Source organism: Myxocyprinus asiaticus, chromosome 35, assembly GCF_019703515.2.
Source record: "Myxocyprinus asiaticus isolate MX2 ecotype Aquarium Trade chromosome 35, UBuf_Myxa_2, whole genome shotgun sequence".
NCBI lineage: Eukaryota > Metazoa > Chordata > Actinopteri > Cypriniformes > Catostomidae > Myxocyprinus > Myxocyprinus asiaticus.
In genome coordinates this window covers 30,939,543-30,953,424 of record NC_059378.1, presented here as the reverse complement: position 1 = coordinate 30,953,424, position 13,882 = coordinate 30,939,543, and the positions used below count along the sequence as shown (strand labels likewise).

Sequence of the window (13,882 nt, the reverse complement as noted above, 5' to 3'; positions counted from 1 at the left end):
GACCTTATATAGACAGGTGTATGCCTTTCCAAATCGTGTCCAATCAACTGAATTTACCACAGGTGGACTCCAATCAAGTTGTAGAAACATCTCAAGGATGATCAGTGGAAACAGGATGCACCTGAGCTCAATTTTGAGTGTCATGGCAAAGGCTGTGAATACTTATGTACTTTTTTTTTTTTCATTTCTTTTTTTTTTTTTTTTTGATAAATTTGCAAAGATTTCAAACAAACTTCTTTCACGTTGACATTATGGGGTATTGTTTGTAGAATTTTGAGGAAAATAATGAATTTAATCCATTTTGGAATAAGGCTGTAACATAACAAAATGTGGAAAACGTGAAGCGCTGTGAATACTTTGCGGATGCACTGTAGGGCTAAATTGAAATATTCTGCGTGTGATCCTACTGATTAAGTACAGTCATCTCTTTGAATTTCTGAAGGCAAACAAAGCCAGTTACTTTTTCCTACAATCAAAGAGCAGATTCTAGAACAGATTTTTCACAGAAGAAAAACTGATTGCTAGGTCCATAATCATTATGAAAAGTTGCCATAGTTCCTCCATTAGTGTCCATAGTTTTAAGTGATATTTGTAACTAGATCACAGTTAATCACTGGTAAAACCAAGCATGGCTCCTCACTACGATAGTAAGTAACTTCAACAAAACAAACTATGGCATTTCTGTTATGAAATGACAGGAACTATATATTTAGAAACTATAAAAACAAAATAGAAACTTTTTGAAACTGACATAATTGTAACAAATTAATTATTTAATAGGACTATATAAATAATATACAAATATTTAGTATGAATATAACATTGCACATCTGCCAAAATACCATTAACACTGTAAGTGTTACGGTAGTAAATCCAAGGTACAATTTTGTTAAGGTGGTGATGTGCGGTTTGCACAGCCTTATAATTTATGTTCTGGTCAGTGTTGTTTATAATGGTATGCCGTTTAAACATGGTTTAAGCTTGTTAAATCACCAAGGCAAGAGACTCTAAGAGTTTTTCATATGTTTTTTTCCACAGCCAAATTCAAATGAGTTTCTCACAGCGCCGTTTATAATGATATGCGCTGCGTGGGTGAGACTGCTCTGCACTGGCGCTGCTCTGTTCATTGAGCTGGCTGATAATTGATCCGGTTAGTGGCTAGTGCTGTTACGTTCCATTTTTCTCATACAAAACAGAAAACAGACACATCGCGCATAATCAACGAGAGTTGGTAAACTCTGTAGTCGCACTGGTGTGACCTAAAAAAAAAATAAAAAAAATATTGATGACTTCCAGCAGGAAGAATGATTGCAAGATGCGACCATTTCGCAGTCTGGAGCCCTATACTTCTACTGTCTTTGCCAAAGACGTTATCAGAGTAAAAGACTTTCCACTAGAAGAGGTATAATGTCAGGTCCCATGCTTCTCTGTTGTGTATGTGGACGCACTCGCGAACAGCCTTTGATAGGCTGCTATACGATGACGCCACTGTGAATACGTGAGTGTATATGGTGGGGTCCCTTTCGCTTCATACATGTCTCCCATTTGACTGCACACAGTATAAGCGAGCAACTGACTGGTGCTGGCAAGTGTTACATTGCGCCATGGATATTAATGAACCATGTGAAATATCAATAGATAATAGCAGCACTCATAATTCAGCAGTGGCACAGCGTAGCTCCTGAATGCATATAGGGGAAACACTGGTGACTGCTGAGAATGATCTTACACACACACTTCACACGTTGAGAGAGAAGCTAAGATGGTTCAAATGAAAACCAATGTGCTCTGTTTAAATAGGCTTCATCTTTTTTTATCTGTTTTTAAATGACAGACAGCATTTGGAATTATCCGTCAATGTTTAAAAAAATCGATACATAATGGAAAAATTGGTTAATGCAACTTCAGCTTATTACATCTGGTGCAACTCAGAAAGTTTCAGGCATTGGCAGCTTACCATCACCAGTAACATTTGCCGATAATAACAACTAAGCAGAAGTGCAGAGCATTCTACAGGAATTCTCTTGTTGTAATTGTGCCACCAGTGGAGAAGTGAGGAAAAAAGTGGATACTAGAGTCGACTCCTAAACTAGGGCTAGTCAGAGTCGAGGTATCTGCTTTTTTGGAGTCCGCTTCCCATCACTAATTTATTCTGACACTAGGGGTGTAAAAAAAATATCGTACCATATTGTATCGTATGATACGACGCTCATTATACAATACCATATGTATCGTAAGATACATAAACATATTATAGTGTAATTAAAATCAACAGTGCATTATTGAGAGCTGCAAAATAGTCTCCTCCGCGGAGAGGCGGCGCTGAGTGCTCACAGGAAAACAGAGCAACACACAGTACATAGGCAAGAAGATCGATGGCAAACTGCAAGTAGATTGTACTGTAGCGGTACAGCTTGTTGAATTTTCCAAACAACGATGTCATGTCCTGGTGCTACAGTACATCAAACATATTGTTATATTTATGCCGACATCCCCGCACAAATCGGTGTATTTGTGAGGCAGAAACAGCAGCAGTAAGTTTAACAGCTGCCTCTCCCAGCGGACACAGATTGTAACATGCACAGCAAGACCAACAACATAAGAATCCCGCGATTACATAAGACTTATAATTATCTGCTTTTGACTTCGAAATGTAAACAGCATTTAGAATAACACTTGCGCACATGTTATAAGCCAGTAATAACGCCGGTAAAGTTTACATGCAAAGTGAAACAGGTGGAAGAGGGCAAAAAGAAATATGTGCGCTGATTGGTTTTTGCTTAAGCCACTAAATAATATTGGATTATGTACATATATCGTAAAACCAGAGGTCAGGTTACTCTAGAGTTTGTTTTTTTCACCACTAAATAACATTGAAAGGAGTTTTTTTTCCTTGCTACAGTCGCTTGTTCACAGGGGGCTTTCAGACAACAAGGCATGATTTTCTATAAAGCTGCTTTGAAATTGTGTATTGTGAAAAGTGCTATACAAATATAAATGACTAGTGTAGACAAACTTATTTTCTCAAAAACATGAAAATTGTTAATAAATGAAAATTATTTTTTCTCAAACTAAATAAATGCAGTGCTGTTGTTTGTTATTTAGAGCTCTGCTTTTTGTTGCCAATGTCAGACACAATGTTAGACATTTTGTGGCATTTATAATTTAAAAGACATTTATATCAAAATCTTGCGTAAGTTTGAGCTAAACATTTGTGGGTGCTCGTATCGTTATGCATCATATCATATCTTAAAATTTGTACATCGTTACATGCCTAACTGACACCTATCATCATGGATGCATGAGGTTTGTATATTAACTGCTGCCGCTTTACACCGAAGCGTTTTTTTATCTTCTGTTTTGGTACTTTTAGTCTGTTTTTTCTCCATCATACAACACATGTAAATACATGTATAATGGACATTCTTTGATTCAATCCAAACAACATTTTCAGTGTTGAGCAATGCAACCGGCTGGCGGCTGTAACCATCATGTGTTTGTTGTCACAATGTTTATCCATGATCTACGGCGCGAGAGATGCAGGTTGTGCTTCTCAATGTAAAATTAAACTGTACATCATTTTGCCACTGTGATTCACAAGGACATTTAAATTTGTTTTTAATTTGATAGCCTTAGTGAGAATGTTGGCAGGGCAAGGACAAATCTAAGCTACTGGCCCAACTGGAACAGAACAAAAAAAATCTTCTGTTGAGCCCTGATAAAGGGATGCGTCTGACTATTTGAAATCACTCACAAACCAGCAAAATCTAGGCCCATAGCTTAAAGGAAAGATGATAAATAGTGCAGTGTAAAAAAACAAATTCTGTTAAATTTATGGCAAAATACCAGCAGCTGTAGTTGCCAGAAATTTACTGTAAAAAATACGGTAATCATTCAGGCTTTACGGGATGTAATTTTGGTGCCTGTATTACAAAAGTCTGCTTTTCACTTGAAAATGTTTTGTAAATCACCGTAGTAACTACAAAAGGCCACATGATGACTTAAAGGTCATCTAGAGTGGCCCTTCCAGAAGCATTAATACACATGTTGAGACATTGCACAGTGTCACTCACCCGGGCTTCCCTCGCTATTAGCACTCCAGTGATGGGATAGTGCAGAGCTGATCACTTGATATCGTGGCGCAGACTTCTAAATTTAAGGCCCATTTGAATTCAAATCTCTCAAACAGCTGGACAGCCCAACATTCTATTCAGCACTGACGAGGAAAAAAGAAAACACTCTGTATGTGCCAAATTAGCATTTTTTTTTTAAATTACACATCACCCTTGCTTACATTTTTCACTTGAAACCTTCATGTGTATAGAAAGGTGTTAATTAAATTTAGTTTGAATTCACATAGTATCTTAAAGTAAAAATTCAGTGTCAAATTCAAAAGGTTCCAGATGCTAATATTATGCAAATAGTACAAATTATACATTTTAACAATAAAAATGTAACAATATATACATATATAAACACTGGTGGCCAAAAGTTTGGAATAATGTACAGATTTTGCTGTTTCGGAAGGAAATTGGTAATTTAATTAATTGAATTAAACAGATCACAAAGTGAAATCAGGACATTACTGATGTAAAAAACAGCACCATCACTGTTTGAAAAAAGTCATTTTTGATCAAATCTAGACAGGCCCCATTTCCAACAACCATCACTCCAACACCTTTTCCTTGAGTAATCATACTAAATTGCTAATTTGGTACTAGAAAATCACTTGCCATTATATAAAACACAGCTGAAATCTATTTGGTTCATTAAATGAAGCTTAACATTGTCTTTGTGTTTGTTTTTGAGTTGCCACAGTATGCAATAGACTGGAATGTTTTAAGGTCAATATTAGGTCAAAAAAGAAACCGTTTTCTCTAGAAACTTGTCAGTCAATCATTGTTTTGAGGAATGAAGGCTATACAATGCTTGAAATTGCCAAAAAAACTGAAGATTTCATACAAAGGTGTACACTACAGTTTTCAAAGATAAACGACAACTGGCTCTAACAAGGACAATGGAAAGAGATGTGGAAGGCCCAGATACAACTAAACAAGAGGATAAGTACATCAGAGTCTCTAGATGAGAAATAGATGCCTCACATGTCCTCAGCTGAGAGCTTCATTGAATTCTGCCCGCTCAACACCAGTTTCATGTACAACAATTAAGAGAAGACTCAGAGGTGCAGGCCTTATGGGAAGAATTGCAAAGAAAAAGCCAACTTTGAAACTTGAAAGAATGGGCAAAGAAACAGACATTGGACAAAAGATAATTGGAAAAGAGTGTTATGGATCTTAACCCCATTGAGCTTTTGTGGGATCAGCTAGACTGTAAGGTGTGTGAGAAGTGCCCAACAAGACAGCCACATCTATGGCAAGTGCTACAGGAAGTGTGGGGTGAAATGTCACCTGAGTATCTGGACAAACTGACAGCTAGAATGCCAAGGATCTACAAAGCTTTCATTGCTGCATGTAGAGGATTTTTTAATAAGTCTTTGAAGTAGTTTAAGAAGTTCTGGAAAAAAAAAAAACAATACTAATTGTAATTTTTCATGTTATTAATGTCCTGACTATACATTATGATCAGTTGAATGCCACTTTGGTGAATAAAAGTACCAATTTCTTTCCATAAGAGCAAAATCTGTACATTATTCCAAACTTTTGGCCGCCATTGTATATATACACAGTATATGTAATATAATATCTGCAACTGATCATATATTAAGACATCATATTTATTGATGGAATACATGGAATTTGTGCATTTTTAAAAAGCTAAAATGTGACAAATTATGAAAAACTAATGATAAAATACAATTTGTAAAATTAATAATTTTATAATGTACCAAGTTAGAAGGGCCCCTGTATAATTTACAGCATTAGCTGAGAGAGAATTTCAGCAAAATTGACATTGTAACTGAAATTGTACAATTGTACAGAGCGGTTATCTGAGTTACCGTAGACTTTGCCAGTTTGAACCAGTCTGGCCATTCTCTGTTGACCGCTCTCATCAACAAGGCATTTACATCCGCAGAACTGCCCCTCACTGGGTGTTTTTTTGTTTTTGGCACCATTCTGAGTAAATTCCAGAGACTGTTGTGTGTGAAAATCCCAAGAGATCAGCCATTACAGAAATACTCAAACCAGCCTGTCTGGCACCAATAATCATCCATGCGATTATCTATCTAAGCCAATCACGTGGCAGCAGTGCATACAATCATGCAGATCCTGGTCAGGAGCTTCAGTTAGGGATGTACCTAGTCTGCAGAGATGTTTAGGTAGGTGGCACGTGACAAATTGATGTCCACATTAATGGCCAGACCCAGGTTTTCCCAGCAGAACATTGCCTAGAGCATCACACTCCTTCCACCGGCTTGTCGTCTTCCTACAGTGCATCCTGATGCCATTACTTCCCCAGGTAAACGGCACACACGTATAAGGTCGTTCACGTAATGTAAAAGAAAACTGAACTTATTGAACCCGGTGACCTTCTTCCATTGCTCCAAGGTCCAGTTTCGACTCTCGCATGCCCAGTGTAGGCACTTTCGGCGGTGGACGGGTCATCATGGGCACTCTGTCCGGTCTATGGCTACGCAGCCCCATACGCAGCAGGGTGGGATGAATTGTGTGTTGTGACACATTCCTCCTGTAACCATCATTAAACTTTTCTTTGACCTGTGCCACAGTAGACCTTTTGGGATAGCCTTCGTTGCCCTCACACATCGATGAGCCTTGCTTGTTGCCGGTTTGTGGTTTGTCCCTTCTCGGACCAATGTCGGTAGGTACCAGGACTGCTGACCAGGGGCACCCCACAAGCCTTGCCATTTCAGAGATGCTCTGACCCAATCATCTGGCCATAACAATTTGGCCCTTGTCAAATTCCTTTACTCCTGCCCATTTCTCCTGCATTCAAAATGTGGACTACAAGAACTGATTGTTTGTTTATCATCTAATCTACCAACTTGACACGTGGCCTTGTTAGGAGATAATCAATGTTATTCACCTCAGCTGTGAGTGGTCATAATGTTTTTTTACCTCGTGGGTTGTTTAATTTTGATTTATTTTTTGAAAAAAAAAAAAAAATATATATATATATATATAAACTCAGCAACAAACAAAAAAACATCCTCATTTTCAACTGCTTTTATTTTCAGCAAACTTAACATGTGTAAATATTTGTATGAACATAAAAAGATTCAAAAACTAAGACATAAACTGAACAAGTTTCACAGACATGTGACTAACAGAAATGGAATAATGTGTCCCTGAACAAAGGGTGGGTCAAAATCAAAGTAATAGTCAGTGTCTGGTGTGGTCACCAGCTGCATTAAGTACTGCAGTGCATCTCCTCCTCATGGACTGCACCAGATTTGCCAGTTCTTGCTGTGAGATGTTACCCCACACTTCCACCAAGGCACTTGCAATTTCCTGGACATTTCTGGGGGGAATGAACCCTAGCCCTCACCCTCTGATCCAACAGGTCCCAGACGTGCTCAATGGGATTGAGATCCGGGCTCTTCACTGGCCATGGCAGAACACTGACATTCCTGTCTTGCAGGAAATCACGCACAGAACGAGCAGTATGGCTGGTGACATTGTCATGCTGGAGGGTCATGTCAGGATGAGCCTGCAGGAAGGGTACCACGTGAGGGAGGAGGATGTCTTGCCTGTAACGCACAGCAGCAACAAGTTCAGTCTGATGATGCTGTGACACACCGCCCCAGACCATGACGGACCCTCCACCTCCAAATCGATCCCGCTCCAGACTGCAGGCCTCGGTGTAACGCTCATTCCTTCAACAATAAACGCGAGTCTGATCATCACCCCTGGTGAGACAAAACCGTGACTCGTCAGCGAAGAGCACTTTTTGCCAGTCCTGTCTGGTTCAGCGAAGGTGGGTTTGTGCCCATAGGCAACTATGTTGCCGGTGATGTCTGGTAAGGACCTGCCATACAACAGGCCTGCAAGCCCTCAGTCCAGCCTCTCTCAGCCTATTGCGGACAGTCTGAGCACTGATGGAGGGATTGTGCATTCCTGGTGTAACTCTGGCAGTTGTTGTTGCCATCCTGTACCTGTCCCGCAGGTGTGATATTCAGATGTACCGATCCTGTGCAGGTGTTGTTACAGGTTTTCTGCCACTGTGAGGACGATCAGCTGTCCTTCCTGTCTCCCTGTAGTGCTGTCTTAGGCATCTCTCAGTACAGACATTGCAATTTATTGCCCTGGCCACATCTGAAGTCTTCATGCCTCCATGCAGCATGCCTAAGGCACGTTCACGCAGATGAGCAGGGACCCTGGGCATCTTTCTTTTGGTGTTTTTCAGAGTCAGTAGAAAGGTCTCTTTAGTGTCCTAAGTTTTTATAACTGTGACCTTAATTGCCTACCGTTTGTAAGCTGTTAGTGTCTTAATGACCGTTCCACAGGTGCATGTTCATTGTTTATGGTTCACTGAAAAAGCATGGAAAACATTGTTTAAACCCTTTACAATAAAGATCTGTAAAGTTATTTGGATTTGTACAAAATTATCTTTAAAATACAGTGTCCTGAGAAAGGGATGTTTCTTTTTTGCTGAGTTTTAGTATATATATATATATATATGTATGTATATATTATGTGTGTGTGTGTGTGTGTGTGTGTGTGTGTGTATATATATATATACATATATATATATATATATATATATATATATATATATATATATATATATATATACATACACACACACACACACACACACACACACATAATACACTATATTGCCAAAAGTATTCGCTTATCTGCCTTTAGACGCATATGAACTTAAGTGACATCCCATTCTTAATCCATAGGGTTTAATATGACGTCGGCCCACCCTTTGCAGCTATAACAGCTTCAACTCTTCTGGGAAGGCTTTCCACAAGGTTTAGGAGTGTGTTTATGGGAATTTTTGACCATTCTTCCAGAAGCGCATTTGTGAGGTCAGACACTGATGTTGGACGAGAAGGCCTGGCTCGCAGTCTTCGCTCTAATTCATCCCAAAGGTGCTCTATCGGGTTGAGGTCAAGACTCTGTGCAGGCCAGTCAAGTTCTTCCACACCAAACTCGCTCATCCATGTCTTTATGGACCTTGCTTTGAGCACTGGTGCGCAGTCATGTTGGAACAGGAAGGGGCCATCCCCAAACTGTTCCCACAAAGTTGGGAGCATGGAATTGTCCAAAATCTCTTGGTATGCTGAAGCATTCAGAGTTCCTTCCACTGGAACTAAGGGGCCAAGCCCAGCTCCTGAAAAACAACCCCACACCATAATCCCCCCTCCACCAAACTTCACAGTTGGCACAATGCAGTCAGACAAGTACCGTTCTCCTTGCAACCGCCAAACCCAGACTCGTCCATTAGATTGCCAGATGGAGAAGCGTGATTCGTCACTCCAGAGAACGCGTCTCCACTGCTCTAGAGTCCAGTGGTGGCGTGCTTTACACCACTGCATCCGACGCTTTGCAATTCATATGCGTCTAAAGGCAGATGAGCGAATACTTTTGGCAATATAGTGTGTGTGTGTGTGTGTGTGTGTATATATATATATATATATATATATATACTCACACACATATATATACAGGTGCATCTCAATAAATTAGAATGTCATGGAAAAGTTCATTTATTTCAGTAATTCAACTCAAATTGTGAAACTCGTGTATTAAATAAATTCAGTGCACACAGACTGAAGTAGTTTAAAGTCTTTTGTTCTTTTAATTGTGATGATTTTGGCTCACATTTAACAAAAACCCACCAATTCACTATCTCAACAAATTAGAATACATCATAAGACCAATAAAAAAAACATTTTTAGTGAATTGTTGGCCTTCTGGAAAGTATGTTCATTTACTGTATATGTACTCAATACTTGGTAGGGCCTCCTTTTGCTTTAATTACTGCCTCAATTCGGCGTGGCATGGAGGTGATCAGTTTGTGGCACTGCTGAGGTGGTATGGAAGCCCAGGTTTCTTTGACAGTGGCCTTCAGCTCATCTGCATTTTTTGGTCTCTTGTTTCTCATTTTCCTCTTGACAATACCCCATAGATTCTCTATGGGGTTCAGGTCTGGTGAGTTTGCTGGCCAGTCAAGCACACCAACACCATGGTCATTTAACCAACTTTTGGTGCTTTTGGCAGTGTGGCAGTGAGGTTCAAATCCTGCTGGAAAATGAAATCAGCATCTTTAAAAAGCTGGTCAGCAGAAGGAAGCATGAAGTGCTCCAAAATTTCTTGGTAAACGGGTGTAGTGACTTTGGTTTTCAAAAAACACATTGGACCAACACCAGCAGATGACATTGCACCCCAAATCACAGACTGTGGAAACTTAACACTGGACTTCAAGCAACTTGGGCTATGAGCTTCTCCACCCTTCCTCCAGACTCTAGGACCTTGGTTTCCAAATGAAATACAAAACTTGCTCTCATCTGAAAAGAGGACTTTGGAACTACTGGGCAACAGTCCAGTTCTTCTTCTCCTTAGCCCAGGTAAGACGCCTCTGACGTTGTCTGTGGTTCAGGAGTGGCTTAACAAGAGGAATACGACAACTGTAGCCAAATTCCTTGACATATCTGTGTGTGGTGGCTCTTGATGCCTTGACCCCAGCCTCAGTCCATTCCTTGTGAAGTTCACCCAAATTCTTGAATCGATTTTGCTTGACAATCCTCATAAGGCTGCGGTTCTCTCGGTTGGTTGTGCATCTTTTTCTTCCACACTTTTTCCTTCCACTCAACTTTCTGTTAACATGCTTGGATACAGCACACTGTGAACAGCCAGCTAATTTGGCAATGAATGTTTGTGGCTTACCCTCCTTGTGAAGGGTGTCAATGATTGTCTTCTGGACAACTGTCAGATCAGCAGTCTTCCCCATGATTGTGTAGCCTAGTGAACCAAACTGACAGACCATTTTGAAGGCTCAGGAAAACTTTGCAGGTGTTTTGAGTTGATTATCTGATTGGCATGTCACCATATTCTAATTTGTTGAGATAGTGAATTGGTGGGTTTTTGTTAAATGTGAGCCAAAATCATCACAATTAAAAGAACCAAAGACTTAAACTACTTCAATCTGTGTGCATTGGATTTATTTAATACACGAGTTTCACAATTTGAGTTGAATTACTGAAATAAATGAACTTTTCCACGACATTCTAATTTATTGAGATGCACCTGTATATATATATAATTATATAATATATATAATGTGTGTGTGTATATATATATATTATATATATATATATATATATATATATATATATATATAATGTGTGTGTGTGTATATATTATATGTATATATTATATATGTGTGTGTATATTTATATATATGTGTGTGTGTGTGTGTATATATATATATATATATATATATATATATATATATATATATATATATATATATATACACACTATATTGCCAAAAGTATTCGCTCACCCATCCAAATAATTGAATTCAGGTGTTCCGATCACTTCCATGGCCACAGGTGTATAAAATGAAGCACCTAGGCATGCAGACTGCTTCTACAAACATTTGTGAAAGAATGGGCCGCTCTCAGGAGCTCAGTGAATTCCAGCGTGGTACTGTGATAGGATGCCACCTGTGCAACAAGTCCAGTCGTGAAATTTCCTCGCTACTAAATATTCCACAGTCAACTGTCAGTGGTATTATAACAAAGTGGAAGCGATTGGGAATGACAGCAACTCAGCCACGAAGTGGTAGGCCACGTAAAATGACAGAGCGGGGTCAGCGGATGCTGAGGCGCATAGTGCGCAGAGGTCGCCAACTTTCTGCAGAGTCAATCGCTACAGACCTCCAAAGTTCATGTGGCCTTCAGATTAGCTCAAGAACAGTGCGTAGAGAGCTTCATGGAATGGGTTTCCATGGCCGAGCAGCTGCATCCAAGCCATACATCACCAAGTGCAATGCAAAGCGTCGGATGCAGTGGTGTAAAGCACGCCGCCACTGGACTCTAGAGCAGTGGAGACGCGTTCTCTGGAGTGACGAATCACGCTTCTCCATCTGGCAATCTAATGGACGAGTCTGGGTTTGGCGGTTGCCAGGAGAGCGGTACTTGTCTGACTGCATTGTGCCAACTGTGAAGTTTGGTGGAGGGGGATTATGGTGTGGGGTTGTTTTCAGGAGCTGGGCTTGGCCCTTAGTTCCAGTGAAAGGAACTCTGAATGCTTCAGCATACCAAGAGATTTTGGACAATTCCATGCTCCCAACTTTGTGGGAACAGTTTGGGGATGGCCCCTTCCTGTTCCAACATGACTGCGCACCAGTGCACAAAGCAAGGTCCATAAAGACATGGATGAGCAAGTTTGGTGTGGAAGAACTTGACTGGCCTGCACAGAGTCCTGACCTCAACCCGATAGAGCACCTTTGGGATTAATTAGAGCGAAGACTGCGAGCCAGGCCTTCTCGTCCAACATCAGTGTCTGACCTCACAAATGCGCTTCTGGAAGAATGGTCAAAAATTCCCATAAACACACTCCTAAACCTTGTGGAAAGCCTTCCCAGAAGAGTTGAAGCTGTTATAGCTGCAAATGGTGGGCCGACGTCATATTAAACCCTATGGATTAGGAATGGGATGTCACATGCATCATATGCATCATGAACATCATAAGTTCATATGCATCTAAAGGCAGATGAGCGAATACTTTTGGTAATATAGTGTGTGTGTATATATACACTATATTGCCAAAAGTATTCGCTCATCTGCCTTTAGATGCATATGAACTTAAGTGACATCCCATTCCTAATCCATAGGGTTTAATATGACGTCGGCCCACCATTTGCAGCTATAACAGCTTCAACTCTTCTGGGAAGGCTTTCCACAAGGTTTAGGAGTGTGTTTATGGGAATTTCTGACCATTCTTCCAGAAACGTATTTGTGAGGTCAGACACTGATGTTGGACGAGAAGGCCTGGCTCGCAGTCTTCACTCTAATTCATCCCAAAGGTGCTCTATCGGGTTGAGGTCAGGACTCTGTGCAGGCCAGTCAAGTTCTTCCACACCAAACTCGCTCATCCATGTCTTTATGGACCTTGCTTTGTGCACTGGTGCGCAGTCATGTTGGAACAGGAAGGGGCCATCCCCAAACTGTTCCCACAAAGTTGGGGGCATGGAATTGTCCAAAATCTCTTGGTATGCTGAAGCATTCAGAGTTCCTTTCACTGGAACTAAGGGGCCAAGCCCAGCTCCTGAAAAACAACCCCACACCATAAATCCCCCCCTCCACCAAACTTCACAGTTGGCACAATGCAGTCAGACAAATACCGTTCTCCTGGCAACCGCCAAACCCAGACTCGTCCATCAGATTGCCAGATGGAGAAGCGTGATTCGTCACTCCAGAGAACGCGTCTCCACTGCTCTACAGTCCAGTGGCGGCGTGCTTTACACCACTGAATCCGACGCTTTGCATTGCACTTGATGTATGGCTTGAATGCAGCTGCTCGGCCATGGAAACCCATTCCATGAAGCTCTCTACGCACTGTTCTTGAGCTAATCTGAAGGCCACATGAACTTTGGAGGTCTGTAGTGATTGACTCTGCAGAAAGTTGGCAACCTCTGCGCACTATGCGCCTCAGCAGCCGCTGACCCCGCTCTGTCATTTTACGTGGCCTACCACTTCATGGCTGAGTTGCTGTCATTCCCAATCACTTCAACTTTGTTATAATACCACTGACAGTTGACTGTGGAATATTTAGTAGCGAGGAAATTTCATGACTGGACTTGTTGCACAGGTGGCATCCTATCACAGTACCACGCTGGAATTCACTGAGCTTCTGAGAGCGGCCCATTCCTTCACAAATGTTTGTAGAAGCAGTCTGCATGCCGAGGTGCTTCATTTTATACACCTGTGGCCATGGAAGTGATT

General features: G+C 40.7%; 1 protein-coding gene and 1 long non-coding RNA gene across 3 annotated transcripts in view; one reads left to right on the top strand and one right to left on the bottom strand.

The window, feature by feature from the left end:
• Nucleotides 1-7,124, bottom strand: part of LOC127425997 (uncharacterized) — a 31,310-nt gene extending 24,186 nt beyond the window's left edge. The window contains exons 1-2 of the long non-coding RNA XR_007894725.1: nucleotides 5,957-7,124; nucleotides 4,074-4,216 (exon numbers count right to left, since the gene is read on the bottom strand). This is a non-coding gene — a long non-coding RNA (uncharacterized LOC127425997). The remainder of the gene's footprint in view (nucleotides 1-4,073; nucleotides 4,217-5,956) is intronic.
• The window catches only part of mettl1 (methyltransferase 1, tRNA methylguanosine), a 113,684-nt gene that overhangs the window by 99,183 nt on the left and 619 nt on the right, over nucleotides 1-13,882 (top strand). The window lies entirely within an intron of this gene.